The following is a 14,229-nucleotide window of genomic DNA, read 5'->3' on the forward strand; positions in this document are numbered from 1 at the left end:
ATGTGGTTGTTAAACTTAAGTCCTTGCGTGCATTTCTGCATATCTTTGGGGCCCCTTCGTAACGTTCCACTGAATAAAAAATTTACAACAGAATCACCTTCTATCTGCATGCTTCGGTTTACATCAATTCCCTATGTACGCAGGATCTGCCGAATTTCATTATTTGAAAGACAAACAGGAATTCTGTGCCATGTATATCGACTCATCAAACGTGCATCAAGGGAGCAGGTACTCTTCTTACAAAATCCTTTGTGTCTAGCGCTTTCTGTCATTAAGAATTTCTTACTTCATTACGATAGCGTTTTGTGGCCGCTCCCGCTCAACTAATTGCTGTCGCTATGACCGTATGAAGATAAAGGTCGATAACCCAGCCCAGAGCACGTTATTGTGAAAAAGGTGGATTGGGCATGGGCCCAATCATCCTTTTTTCACCAAGCACCGGTGCATGCACTCTTCCCTAACGAAAAGGTCACGCAAGTCTCTTCATCTCGGAGGATTCGCCTCAAGCAACACTGGTAGTACCGTCTTCTACCAAAATCTTACCGAATTGGCTGAGACGAGTACAAGAAAATGAAAGTGGCACACTGCGATGGCAGTCGACAGCCGCGTCTTAAGCGTGGAAAAAACGCGCGGGCCTTCTTTTGTCAAGACGAAGGCCCATAGGTAATCCCGAAGGGAAGGGGAAAAGGGAAAAAAAGGAAAGAGGGAGGCGCTTCGGGGAAGTCGTAGGAACTTCAACGAGCAACCAGTGATGATCATGCACTCTTTAACTGAACATGGATTGGAAGGGAGATAATACAATTGTGTGTGCCGCGATCTGAGTGGTCAGATTGCGGTGAAGCGATTGACTGCATGTGGGCTGATTCATTTCCTGCAACGACTGCTTTTCATCCACCTCAGTTCGATGATGTACGCCAGGTGGGATGCCCAATTAGTTTCGTCCTATTACTTCGTTTAACATTCCCGCTATTTTTTATCAAATTGTTGATTCGCTGTTACGATGACATGCACTGTGAGTTTATTTTATACCCATTGCCTTTATTTTGTTCTTGTGACAGGAATCTTGTTAGCGTGGCTTCTTGTACGACGTAAAAACTGCAGGAAGTTTTTTTTTTCCTAAACACTCTCTATCAGTGGCATCGTTCCGCGATTTTGCTCATTATTTACTACACGGAATAATTGTGCTCTACTTGGGCTTGAATCTTGATTTTTATAAAACTCACTTTAGTCAAGCGCATTCTTCTACGGAACGCCGCTCTTTTAAGGCTAACGTCTCATGCAGCACTTAAGGCATTCATGCTGAACTCTGCGTCAAGAAACAGAAATGCACACAAGAAGTATAGCAATGTTCTGAAAGAGCTGAACGCTCCATAGGGAAGACTTAGCTTAAAAGCGGGAACCTGTTGGTGTCAACAGGATCAAAGAGAGCAAATAGAGAGATGGGGGGCGGAAGAGTGTATGTAAACTAAAGGGTATGGTAGGTTGCTACCGAGAATGACCGAGAAGTGAAATGAATTAATAAAGCAAAGAAAGGTAAAGAGATGGTGCGATCAAAGTGCTTCTCAATCTTGACATCTGGAGTGCTTTGGAAGAATGAAGGGTAGATATATCTCACACGTTATTTGCGCTGATCAACTTCGTACTTGCGAATTGTTTTGCGGAACCGTGACACGTATGTGACGTCTGTTATAACCATGGACACGAAAAAATCAACGCAGGCAACCACCGATGTATACAGTCAGTTTTCAAGACCTAATTATTGCCTTAACATTGATTATCAGGAGAGAAGGTGACCATTGATATGGCGTAGAAATTTCACAGTAAACATATTCTTTCTTCAGCATATAGGTGGATAATTTTCAGCTAAGTAAAGGCGGAAAAGGTCGCGAAAGAAGCGAATGGCGTCCGCACAGTGCGCCAAGATGATTGCCTGGATAAGTTGTAGAAGCAGATTCTTTGCTTTACGCTAATGAGGAATGAATGACAGCATTAAAAACAAGAAATTTATGGGCAGATTTTGTACTCATCTAGCAGCACTTTGACCGTGAAAGAACAAAAAATATGCTTCGTGCTTTTTATAAAAAAAGGAGAATTTGCTGATTTTTCAAAACCGGCCACAAGGTTGGTGTTGCGATTGGAACCAATTCAGAGATATCTAAATATATTTTTCTAAACATTGTTGACCTATGAGGCACACAAAGTTATCAGCAAAATATTGAATAGCTCGACATGCTGACTGATAAGAAATTACTTATATAAAAGTGATTGTGGTACAACAGCAAGCAGTGTATCTATAGGATGCGCTGGGAAGAAGCGTTGAACAACACCCAGTCACAGCAATAAAATAAAAAAAATGTTTGCAGACGTTTCTACTTGCAAACCTCATGAGACAGATTAACGCTCCATAAAGGCACCACTGAGGTTCTTTTTTGTTCATTCGCTGATCAACCGACTTTAATTTACTAATTTCTCAGTAGTTATACTTTTCCCACACGCATACCTTATTAGCAAGCTTCGTTCTATTTTTCTTGTGCAGGGTATAAAAGAGATGTTTGTCTTGTGCTTAGCCTTCACCCCAACTGATTCACTTGTTCTTTGTTCAGGCCAACAAATAAAATAGACAACAGTCTATCTTACACGCCAATTTTCTCATCTGCAGACTCACGAAGATTGTGAAACCGAGCCTTTCTCAAAAACCGGTAAGCTTGTTTCTGGTCTGTCTTTCTCTCTCTTTGTTCAGCCTTTTCGTGTAGTTTCGAGCATAGAAGGTTAACATCGCTTAACCGATCAGGCGACTGTCAGGTTTTCAAAAAATTTGAAGCATTGCGAGTTTGACCGAACAGTCTGTCTGGCGCCTCTTTACCGATACGTGGGAACCCGCTGGAGGTCGGAACGTACGTCAATCTCAACCAGTGCCTCTTTTATTTTTTGTTGTGCCGAGGAAAAGGAGTGGATTGCAATGGGAAGCGCGGCCGTCAGTGCTAGAGCAGCGTTTCGCCTCCAGGCGCCGAAACTGGAGTAGGCATGCCGCCGCGTCGTCTCTCTCGCAGACGAAGGTTGTGGCTGCATTCGAAGCTACTATACGGCTCGGTTTTCGGCTGTATTCGCATTGTTTAAGATGTAATGGAAACTTGAGAACGATAATCGTGAATCGCTTATTGCTCTGGACACCTAGCTCATTTTAAAGGCCTGTTTCGTTCGCGATTACTTGATAAAAGCGTTCATGCGTAGTCCGCTAGGCCTATAACAGATAGATCATGCCAGTAATCCGCAGAAGGTTATTTTGTCACCGAGGCATTTGCTTGACTGAGAGTTGATGTTTTGACTAACTGACAGACGATTTTTGAGAGAAGCCTTTGGCAAGAGCTAATATTAAAAGCTTGGGTGCCTAATTTTCTCGATGCTTGCTACTCTCTAGTGGCGTAGCACATCATGCGCAAGCGTAGAGTTCATGCACTAAATAGCAATAAATCCCTCTAGACTGCTTCCAGGGACATAGGTCATCCGTTCTCTTCGCAAAGCATTACATGTGTTGGCACCGAGAAAAAGCAAGTGTCAGAATATGAGGAACTATGGCAGGCGATTTCACCATTTGAGAGCTTCAACAATGAAATCATCGTGAAATAACCAAGAACAGCTCCGTATGCGGTGCGATTTCTGCGATCATGGCCTATGATTTCAACAGGCGCTGCTGAAGTCTGAATTCTAATACCGACTTTCAACTTGAGCCATAGTGACAGGCGTGAGAAATGCGGCCTGTGGTCAGTTGCTTGAGCTCATCTGTGTATTCGTAGACGAATTGTTGTAGGCTTAATATTGGGCAGCTCAGCACTGTTTCTTTCTTCTTTTCTGTGGCTTCTTAATACGGTAGCGAGCAGAGTAGAGGCCGAATGGCTGTGTGGTGTCCGTGGGCTGCCACTCAGCTTCGGGGAGTGATGTTAGCGTTGCAGACAGCAGTGATGGCGAGGCAGCGTTGCTACTGATGGATCATTTGTTGACTGTTTGGGTGCAGCGCACACTTGTTTAGTAATACTAATTACAATGTTGCCAAACGTGAAGGGCAGTATTCAGCCATCACCACTTATAATCTTTAATATAGTCGGGTTCCATATGACGGCTATATAATAAAGTGTAGTACGAAGATTCATCATGATACTGATTGTTTTGCCTGATTACTGCCGGCACGCTCTCCCCGAACACTACGAAAACTGCAGTTTCACGGAGCTACATTTGTACAGGGCATTAAGGCGATAGCTTTCATTGCCTTATCGAAAGTGAAAATTGATCGTCGGCGGCGTGAACCAAAAATCACCATTACGTGAAAACGTCATCATTTTACGTCATTTCATAACTGTTTGTGACGTGCAGGAAGGTGACATAACTCGATAGCATCGTACACCAGCTTAATAGAAATGGGCTGATCACGAGGTCAGTGCATAACCAGCTAAGGGACAGAAAGCTGGCTTTGTCCCCGATTCTTGAGGCAGTAAGAAAACCATGTTGAGCGCAGAAACATCATGAAGGGCAGTAATAAACAATAAATACATTTAATCCAAAGAAAACGAGAAGAGTTCTTGTCTTTCAGTGATCTTAGGTGAATCCATAAAGGGACCGGTGAGGGTTTTTTTTTGTAACTACTGAAAAAGGGGGAAAAAAATTGTCTGATTTTTTTCATCAGATATGCAGTGGTACACCGCAGTATTATGTACTAAGGCATGCAAATGATGAGGTCGCAATAGCTAAAAAGGAAAATAAACATGAACTTTATAAAACTCGAACGCATATATCAAACCGGTAGCACCGTCTGACAGTGCGCGGTGTAAACATCGTGCCGCTATGTTCGTGTTACTTTTCATTCCCACTATACCTATTAAAACCGGCGAGAAGCACGAATGCAAATTCACTCACACGAAAACATGAATTCGCGAGCTTTCTAATGTGCGCGGCCGTCCAGCGCCAGCTTCTCGTAGGCTACTCGCGCAGAGCTGCCATGCGGAAGCGGCGAGCGGAGGCGGAGCGTGTGCTCGACGCCCTTAAGAGAGCGTCCGCCCGGGCACTGAAAATAATAGAGGAGGCGCTGTTTTAACATGTCATCGTGACATTGGACCCATCGAGTTTTGTCTTGCTCAGCTTCGCAACGAATAGTCAGTAAATATGGCTGAACGCTAGGACTTCTTTGCCTGGTGACATTGCAGTGTGTAGAAGCAAAAAAATTCAATGCTACGCAATTAAGAAAACCAGACTACGTGCACCGTTTGTATTTTAGTGGCTTCTAGTCACATTTTACCTCTACAGCAGATCTCTTGAGAGCGGAGCACTTTAGGGACATGGGTTGTCATTTGCTGTCGTCGTTTCATACACCTTGGCGTAACGCGTGCAAGACCACGTGTAGCATAGCAACCTGCCGTGTATTCAGCGCTCGCGCCAACGAGAAGATTTCTTCTCCTTGTCCTGTGAAAGTCTTGGCAATGACATCAAGTGTGGAGCCCTTTAGAAGCACGGGGTGTCATACGCCGTCACTGTTTCGTAAAATGGTGGCTAAACCACGTATAAAAACACGCACAAAAACGATGAAGTAATCGAGAAATAAAAAAAGAGGGAAACAAGGGGAAGAATAGGAAGGCAAATAAAAAGTAAAAGAGAAATAAGGACAGAAAAAAACAAAAAAAAACCAATGAGACAAACAGAGGAGGAATGAAATTGAGAAGGCTGACCAGCTCCGCACTTTACAAGGATAGGCCGCACTAGTCGAAAGCTGCTTCAAGATATATTATTTCCTCTTTTCTGCAAATGGCGTTCTGCAAAACATTATATCATTTCAAGCGGCATTAAGGTGGCTGCTAGACTTTTTATGTGGTGTCTGGGCTCCATGATCTCAATAAAACACCAGTCGTGTCCACAGAAAAAAAGGATTCTTCACTACATTTCACTGCGCTGTTGAAAGTCATGGCAAGTGAATTCACGAAGTGCACGCTTTCGTTTTGATTCGTGTTTGTAATGAAACTCATTACAAAGTGCCGTAAAAGGTCTTAACGCTGTGTACGCTGAATGAATGAGTGTTAGCAAAAGAAAAACCACTGATGCATAATGCAGTTACGGAAAAGGAGGGAGGGGCACATCAATTGCAATATTGGATTCCACAGGCCAGCTTCTACAGTAGAGTCTCACAATGCAATTAGGAAGCCTCGTACGTGCCTTGCACTGCATAGCCATTCTTTAAGATCACGAATTGTACGGAAAGCTGCATCAACCCACATGCAGCAGTCCCAAAGCATGTTTGAATTCCAGTGAAAAAGATTCACAAGCCTATATACCTATATATTGGGTTACATAGCACAACCACTTCGGTGAGGAGGCTTGTAATGCAGTAAATGTTGACTATAACACAGATTAATTTTAGAGAAGCCTACTTATTGAACCACCAGTGCTTGGTCAAGCTAACGTGGACAACACCCTTTTTTTCTCGCTCACTGCGTTTTCACAGTTCAATGTCTAACCTTATTTATGCCCCGGTACCATGTGCACAGTGTTCAATTCATATACACTATTGTCATCGCAGTATTCACAACGGACCTGCATGTAGTGACTCTTTATGACTTTCGGTTCATGGTACGCTCAGTATGACCGTTCCTTGATATGTTTTTCTTTTTTACCGCACTTGGTTTATGGCGCTCACTAGACTTTGAGCTTTGAACACTGAATTCCAGTTTTATGAATGATTTTACACGCGGACGCGCTTTCACTAGTTTAGACAACCTATTCAACCGTTTCATTTCTTCGAGTACAAATAATGACTCCAGTAAGTTAGGTTTTTCATTTGATCGACAATCTTACAGCGAGTTTTGAAAGCAATCCGGTAAAGATATTACCTCAATGCGTATGACTATAGCATTCCAGAACGCCTCTATAGCATTTAGAAGGAAATCAAAAGCTCTTGTGATCATTTGAGAGAGCTTAGTTTGGCGCAAATGTAGTTATCTATTGGTGGTATAGTGGCAATGCCATGGTATGACAATATATTAACGGCCATAATAAGCGCAAATTCCTGGTTTGATTTCGTGGTTATATTTGTTGTAAAAGAATGACCATCGTCAATTGCGCATCGCATATACTTCCGAACTGCGGCCATGTGCGATCAATAAATCGATCAGACTGCTGTTGGTCACTGCAACCATTTACACTCGCCACGCATTTTCGTTGTCTTTTTAACACGAGAGCGTGTTATGCTATGATCGTATTACATTAAAACACGCGGTTTCAGTCATAGATGTGATGCCAATAAATGTCGGGTAGAAAACTAAGAAAAGAAATGAGGAAAAAAAATGCTTCGTAACTCAAGAAGACGCCAGAAACATCAGTGAGTGGGCGCACTTGAACCTCTAACTCATGAGTTCTGTGTGGCAATTTAGTAGTCTACCACATAGCTACAATTCTACTTAAAACTACTTCAGGAGAAAACCTTACATAGGCGCAATGTCAGGCAATGGCAGAATCGCACCATCCGCAGCACCATGCGAGTTGCGCAAGAAGTGGGTGACTTAAACTGGCACCCGTTGCAATGGGCTGGTGTGAAACTATTCGTAATCATAATCCGCGGCACGAAAGGAATGAGCAGCTACAGAGGGCTGCGTATTTTTTTTTTTCAGGCACGCTGTGGGTACATCACTTGTTCACAAAACTGTGTAATTGTGATCTGTGACGCTGTAACTACTTCGCAATTGAGCTCGCACTGAGTCCGCTAGGAGTGGTTTTAACGGTCAGTGTGACGTTCACCGACGTTCTCATTACTTCGCCGGGCCAGTAGGGCATGTACCTGAGGGACCCCGGATGCTTTCACGCATTTTAGGGCCCTTTCCGTACTGCACCTCTCACATTCATGAGATTGATGGCGACGTAACTAACTTGCTTTCGGAATATAAAGTTACTCGGTGTAAATCTGGTAATGGGCGTAACCATGTGTTCATCTCGCCATAATTGCCTGCCATACCTGCTCAATAGCAATACACACAGGGATAAGTGTATTATTAACGTTAAACCCAGCCGCAGTTGCTTCTATCGAGGTACATTTCACTTTCGTGTTGTAGATTGTCATCTAACAAAAGCAATAAATACTATTTATTTCAATTGTAGCACTATGTATCTGCACCTCACGCTAGTAATCATGTTATATTAGAACAATTAAACCAATGAGCACTCCGCCAAGTTTTATATCTTTCGCATTTTAAATCTATCTATCTATCTATCTATCTATCTATCTATCTATCTATCTATCTATCTATCTATCTATCTATCTATCTATCTATCTATCTATCTATCTATCTATCTATCTTGCTAGCTAGCTAACTTAAGGGCTCTCTTTTTGAAAAAAGAGCCCTTAAGCATACACTTCTTTTTTTTATTCATTAACGGGGGTCTCGTGCTGGCAGACTTAGTGCCGTTAGGTTGTATACGAGAGACTATGGCCAGGTGCCAGCTCGTAATAAATTCACGGCCTACGTGACGCCAAACAGGCTCATAAAGAGTGTGCCACACTCGCCGCCATGGCTACAGGTGGCGTGGACTGACACTCCCACGCCTAAATTAACATATAGGCCCGATAAAGTGGCTGGGGGGATAACCGTCGTTGTGACTCTGTGGTGGAGCATTGAACGCGTTCTTCGATGGACGCAAGTTTGGTTCCTGCTCTCCGCAAGTTAACTTTTCACCCACTTTTCTTTCTCCACATTTGCAATACTTCATCATCATCATCATCATCATCATCAGCCTGACTACGTCCACTGCAGGACAAAGGCCTCTCCCATGTTCCGCCAGTTAACCCGGTCCTGTGCTTGCTGCTGCCAATTTATACCCGCAAACTTCTTAATCTCACCTGCCACCTCAACCTTCTGTCTCCCCCTAACCCACTTGCATTCTTTGGGAATCCAGTTAGTTACCCTTAACGACCAGCGGTTATCCTGTCTACGCGCTAAATGCCCGGCCCATGTCCATTTCTTCGTCTTGATTTCAGCTATGATATCCTTAACCCCCGTTTGTTCCCTAATCCACTCTGCTGTCTTCTTGTCTCTTTAGGTTACACCTACCATATTTCTTTCCATTGCTCGCTGCGTCGTCCGCAGTTTAAGCTGAACCCTATTTGTAAGTCTCCAGGTTTCTGCTCCATAGCTAAGTACTGGGAAGATACAGCTGTTATATACCTTCCTCTTGCGCGATAGGGGCAATCTACCTGTCATAATTTGAGAGTGCTTGCCAAATGTGCTCTAGCCCATTTTTATTCTTCTTGTTACTTCAATCTCGTGGTTCGGCTCCGCGGTTATTACCTGTCCTAAGTAGACATAGTCTTTTAACTCTTGAAGTGCACTATTACCTATCTCGAAGCGCTGCTCTTTTCCGAGGTTGTTGTACATTACTTTCGTTTTCTGCAGATTCATTTTAAGACCCACCTTTCTGCTCTCCTTGTGTAACCCCGCAATCATGATTTGCAATTCGTCCCCTCAGTTACTCAGCAATGCAATGTCATCGGCGAAGCGCAGGTTACTAAGGTACTCTCCATTAACTCTTATCCCTAACTGTTCCCATTCTAGGCTTCTGAAAACCTCCTGTAAGCATGCGGTAAATAGCATTGGGGAGATTGTGTCCCCCTGCCTTATACCCTTCTTGATTGGTACTCTGTTGCTTTCTTTGTGAAGCACTATGGTAGCAGTTGATCCCCTGTAGATTTCTTTCAGAATGTTTATACTTACTTCATCGATGCCCTGATTCCGCAGTGTCTGCATGACAGCTGATATTGCTACTCAATCAAACGCCTTTTCGTAATCTATGAAGGCTATGTATAGTGGTTGGTTATATTCTCAGCATTTCTCTATTACCTGATTGATAGTATGAATGTGGTCGACTGTTGAGTAGCCTGTTCAAAATCGTGCTTGTTCCTTTGGTTGATTGAATTCTAATGTTTTCTTTACTCTGTTAGCAATTACCTTGGTAAATAGCTTGTATACTACAGAGAGCAAGCTAATCGGCCTGTAGTTCTTCAAGTCCTTGTCATCTCCTTTCTTATATATTAAGATGATGTTAGCGTTCTTCCAAGACTCTGGTACTCTTCCCGTCAGTAGACACCTCGTAAACAGGGTGGCTAGTTTTTCTAACACAATCTGTCCTCCACCTTTCAGCAGATCTGATGTTACCTGATCCTCACCAGCAGCTTTGCCTCTTTGCATGCTCTCCAAAGCTTTTCTGACTTCTTCTATCATTACTGGTGGGGTGTCATCTGGGTTACTGCTAGTTCTTATAGTATTAAAGTCGTGGTTGTCCCGGCTACTGTACAGATCTCTGTAAAACTCCTCCGCTATTTTAACTATCCTATTCATATTGGTAGTTATTTTGCCTTCTTTGTCCCTTAGTTCATACATCCGATTTTCGCCCATCCCAAGTTTTCTCTTCACTGCTTTGACGCTTCCTCCGTTTTCCAGAGCGTGTTCAATTCTCTCCAAGTTATACCTTCTTACATCGGATACCTTACGCCTATTAATCAACTTCGAAAGCTCTGCCAGTTCTATTTTGTCTGTTGTACTTGAGACTTTCATGATTTGACGCTTCTTAATGAGATTCTTCGTTTCCTGGGTAAACTTGCCAGTGTCCTGTCTAACTACCCTGCCTCCAACTTTCACTGCGCACTCCGTAATGATACTCGTCAGATTATCATTCATTGTATCTATGCTAAGGTTGGTTTCCTCACTAAGAGCCGAGTACCTGTTCTGAAGCGAGACTCTGAATTCCTGTACTTTCCCTCTCAGTGCTAGCTCATTGATTGGCTTCTTGCTTATCAGTTTCTGTCGTTCCTGTCTCTAGTCTAGGCGAATTCGAGACCGTACCATTCTATGGTCACTGCATTGTACCTTGCCAACCACTTCCACATCCTGCACAATGACTGGGTGTGCACTCATTATAAAGTCTATTTCGTTCTTATTTTTTCCATTAGGCCTCCTCCATGTCCACTTGCGGTTTCCTCGTTTTCGGTAGAAGGTATTCAAAATCTGTAAATTTTTGCGTTCTGCGAATTCTACTAGTAGCTCTACTCGGGCGTTTCTAGTACCGATGCCATTATATCCTACTGCGTGGTCTCCAGCCTGCTTCTTCCCTACCTGTGCACTAAGGTCTTCCATCAGTATTGTATACTGTGTTTTTACCTTACTCATTGCGGATTCCACGTCTTCATAGAAGCTTTCAACTGAAGCGTCATCATGGCTGGATGTAGGTGCGTAAGCCTGTACCACCTTCATCTTGTATCTCTTATTCAGTTTAATTACGATACCTACCACCCTTTCATTAATGCTATAATATTGCTCTATGTTGCCAGCTATGTTTCTGTGAATTAGGAACCCCACTCCCAGTTCTCTTTTGTCAGCCAAGCCGCGATAGCAAAGGACGTATTCATTCTGTAGCACAGTATAGGCCTCATCTGTCCTCCTAACCTCACTGAGCCCCATTATATCCCATTTAACACCCTCTAGCTCCTCGAATAGTACAGCTAGACTTCCCTCACTAGATAAGGTTCTAGTGTTAAACGTTGCCAAGTTCAGGTTCCAGTAGCGGCCTGTCCGGATCCAAAGATTCTTAGCACCCTCTGCTGCGTTGCAGATCTGACCGCCGCCGTGGTCAGTTGCTTCGCAGCTGCTGGGGACTGAGGGCCGTGAGTTATTTGACGTATGCATGTGGGAGGTAGTGGCCAGATACTGCACCAGGGTGGCTAATGCTTCTCTGGTGAGGGTGTGCGTTCCCGGCGGTGGTTACCGGTGAGGCCGCACCCCAGGCCTCGTAATGCAGTTCCATTACCACGCGGATTTTTTTTTTATCCGGTTGGGAGCTGTGTGGCACCGGGATTCAAACCACGGACCTTTTGCATGCGAGGCAGATGCTCTAACCACTACGCCAATGCTGCGCCTCCTTCCATTCTCCATTCATGACATTTTAATTCTCAAAATGAACCCCCCCCCCCCCCTTGAAAACCCAACAGTTAAAAGCCACTAAATGGACTATCTGTTAGTACTCACACATATTGCCCAAAGACAAAATGTGACTGCTTATAAGCTATTTGTGTACAACGCAATACTAGGGTTCCGCAATTCCGATCCTAACCGCATATAATTGCATATGTAGCCATAACCGTACATGTTAATTTGCAAAAAAAAAAAGCTGTCTGTTAGCAGTAATACATCAGTTACAAATGCACACCAGCTCTGGATATTTCATTGAAGGGATGCTTGTGGACCTGATTTGTTTTGAAGCACCTTTCGCAAAAGTTGTAGTTCCTGCAGAAACGGCACTTGAATCGTGTTCCCACTATAGGGAATGTCTCACATCCATCACAGCTGCAAACTAAAAGGAACAACAGAGCAAATACATAGTCAATGTTGCCATTAATGTTGGCCTGCAGCCACACTATCAGATATGAATTTACTTCTCAGTCAAAGACATATAAGGAACAATTCCAGAGATATCTAAATACATTTTGCTAAACACTGTTGTCCTATGAGACACACAAAGTTATCAGCAAAATATTGAATAGCTCGACATGCTGACTGATAAGAAATTGCTTATATAAAAGTAATTGTGGTACAACAGCAAGCAGTGTATCTATAGGATGCGCTGGGAACAAGTGTTGAACAACACCTAGTCACAGCAATAAAATAAAAAAAATGTTTGCAGACGTTTCTACTTGCAAGCCTCATGAGACAGATTAACGCTCCATAAAGGCGCCACTGAGGTTCCTTTATTGTTCATTCGTTAATCAACCGACTTTAATTTACTATTTCCTCGGTAGTTATACTTTTCCCGCACGCATACCTTATTAGCAAGCTTCGTCCCATTTTTCTTGCGTTTAGTGCAGGGTATAAAAGAGATCTTTGCCTCGAGCTTGGCCTTAACGCCAACTGATACACTCGTTCTTTGTTTAGGCCAACAAATAAAATAGACAACAGCCTATCTTACACGCCTATTTTCACATCTGCAGACTTACGAAGATTGTGAAACCGAGCCTTTCTCAAAAACCGGTAAGCTTGTTTCTGGCCTGTGTTTCTCTCACTTTGTTCAGCCTTTTCATGTAGTTTCACGGATAGAAGGTTAACCTCGCTTAACCGATCAGGCGACTGTCCGGTTTTCAAAACATTTGGAGCACTGCGAGTTTGACCGAACAGTCTGGCGCCTCTTTACCGATACGTGGGAACCCGCTGGAGGTCGGAACGTACATCAATCTCAACCAGCGCCTCTTTTATTTTTTGTTGTGCCGAGGAAAAAGAGCAGATTGCAATGGGAAGCGCGGCCGTCAGTGCTAGAGCGGCGTTTCGCCTCCAGGCGCCAAAACTGGAGTAGGCATGCCGCCGCGTCGTCTCTCTCGCAGACGAAGGTTGTGGCTGCATTCGAAGCTACTATACGGCTCGGGTTTCGGCTGTATTCGCATTGTTTAGGATGTAATGGAAACTTGAGAACGATAATCGTGAGTCACTTATTGCTATGGACACCTAGCTCATTTTAAAGGCCTGTGTCGTTCGCGATTACTTGATAAAAGCGTTCATACGTTGTCCGCTAGGCCTATAACAGATAGATCATGCCAGTAATCCACAGAAGATTATTTTGTCACCGAGGCATTTGCTTCACTGAGAGTTGATGTTTTGACTAACTGACAGACGATTTTTGAGAGAAGCCTTTGGCAAGAGCTAATATTAAAAGCTCGGATGCCTAATTTTCTCGATGCTTGCTACTCTCTAGTGGCGTAGCACATCAAGCGCAAGCGTAGAGTTCATGCACTAAATAGCAAAAAAATACAACTAGACTGCTTCCATGGACATAGGTCATGCGTTCTCTTCGCAAAGCATTACATGTGCTGCCATCGAGAAAAAGGAAGTGTCAGAAAATTAGGAACTATGGCAGGCGATTTCACCAATTGAGAGCTTAAAGAATGAAATCATTGTAAAATAAACAAGAGCAGCTCCGTATGCGGCGCGATTTCTGTTATCATTACCTATGTTTTGAACAGGCGCTTTTGCGGTCGCAAGGCCAGTACCGACTCTCAACTTGAGCGATGGTGACAGGCGTGAGAAATGCGGCCTGTGGTCGGTTGCTCGAACTTGTCTGTGTATTCGTAGACGAATTGTTGTAGCCTTAATATCCGGCTGCTCAGCGCTGTTTCTTTCTTCTTTTCTCTGGCATCTAAGTACGGTAGCGAGCACAGTAGAG

At 43.5% G+C, this 14,229-nt stretch overlaps 1 protein-coding gene across 2 annotated transcripts in view; it reads right to left on the reverse strand.

Annotated features, from left to right (window-relative positions):
* Window positions 1-14,229, reverse strand: part of LOC119178395 (diuretic hormone receptor) — a 199,227-nt gene that overhangs the window by 143,792 nt on the left and 41,206 nt on the right. The gene's annotated exons all lie outside the window — the stretch shown is intronic.

This window comes from Rhipicephalus microplus, chromosome 1, assembly GCF_043290135.1.
Source record: "Rhipicephalus microplus isolate Deutch F79 chromosome 1, USDA_Rmic, whole genome shotgun sequence".
NCBI lineage: Eukaryota > Metazoa > Arthropoda > Arachnida > Ixodida > Ixodidae > Rhipicephalus > Rhipicephalus microplus.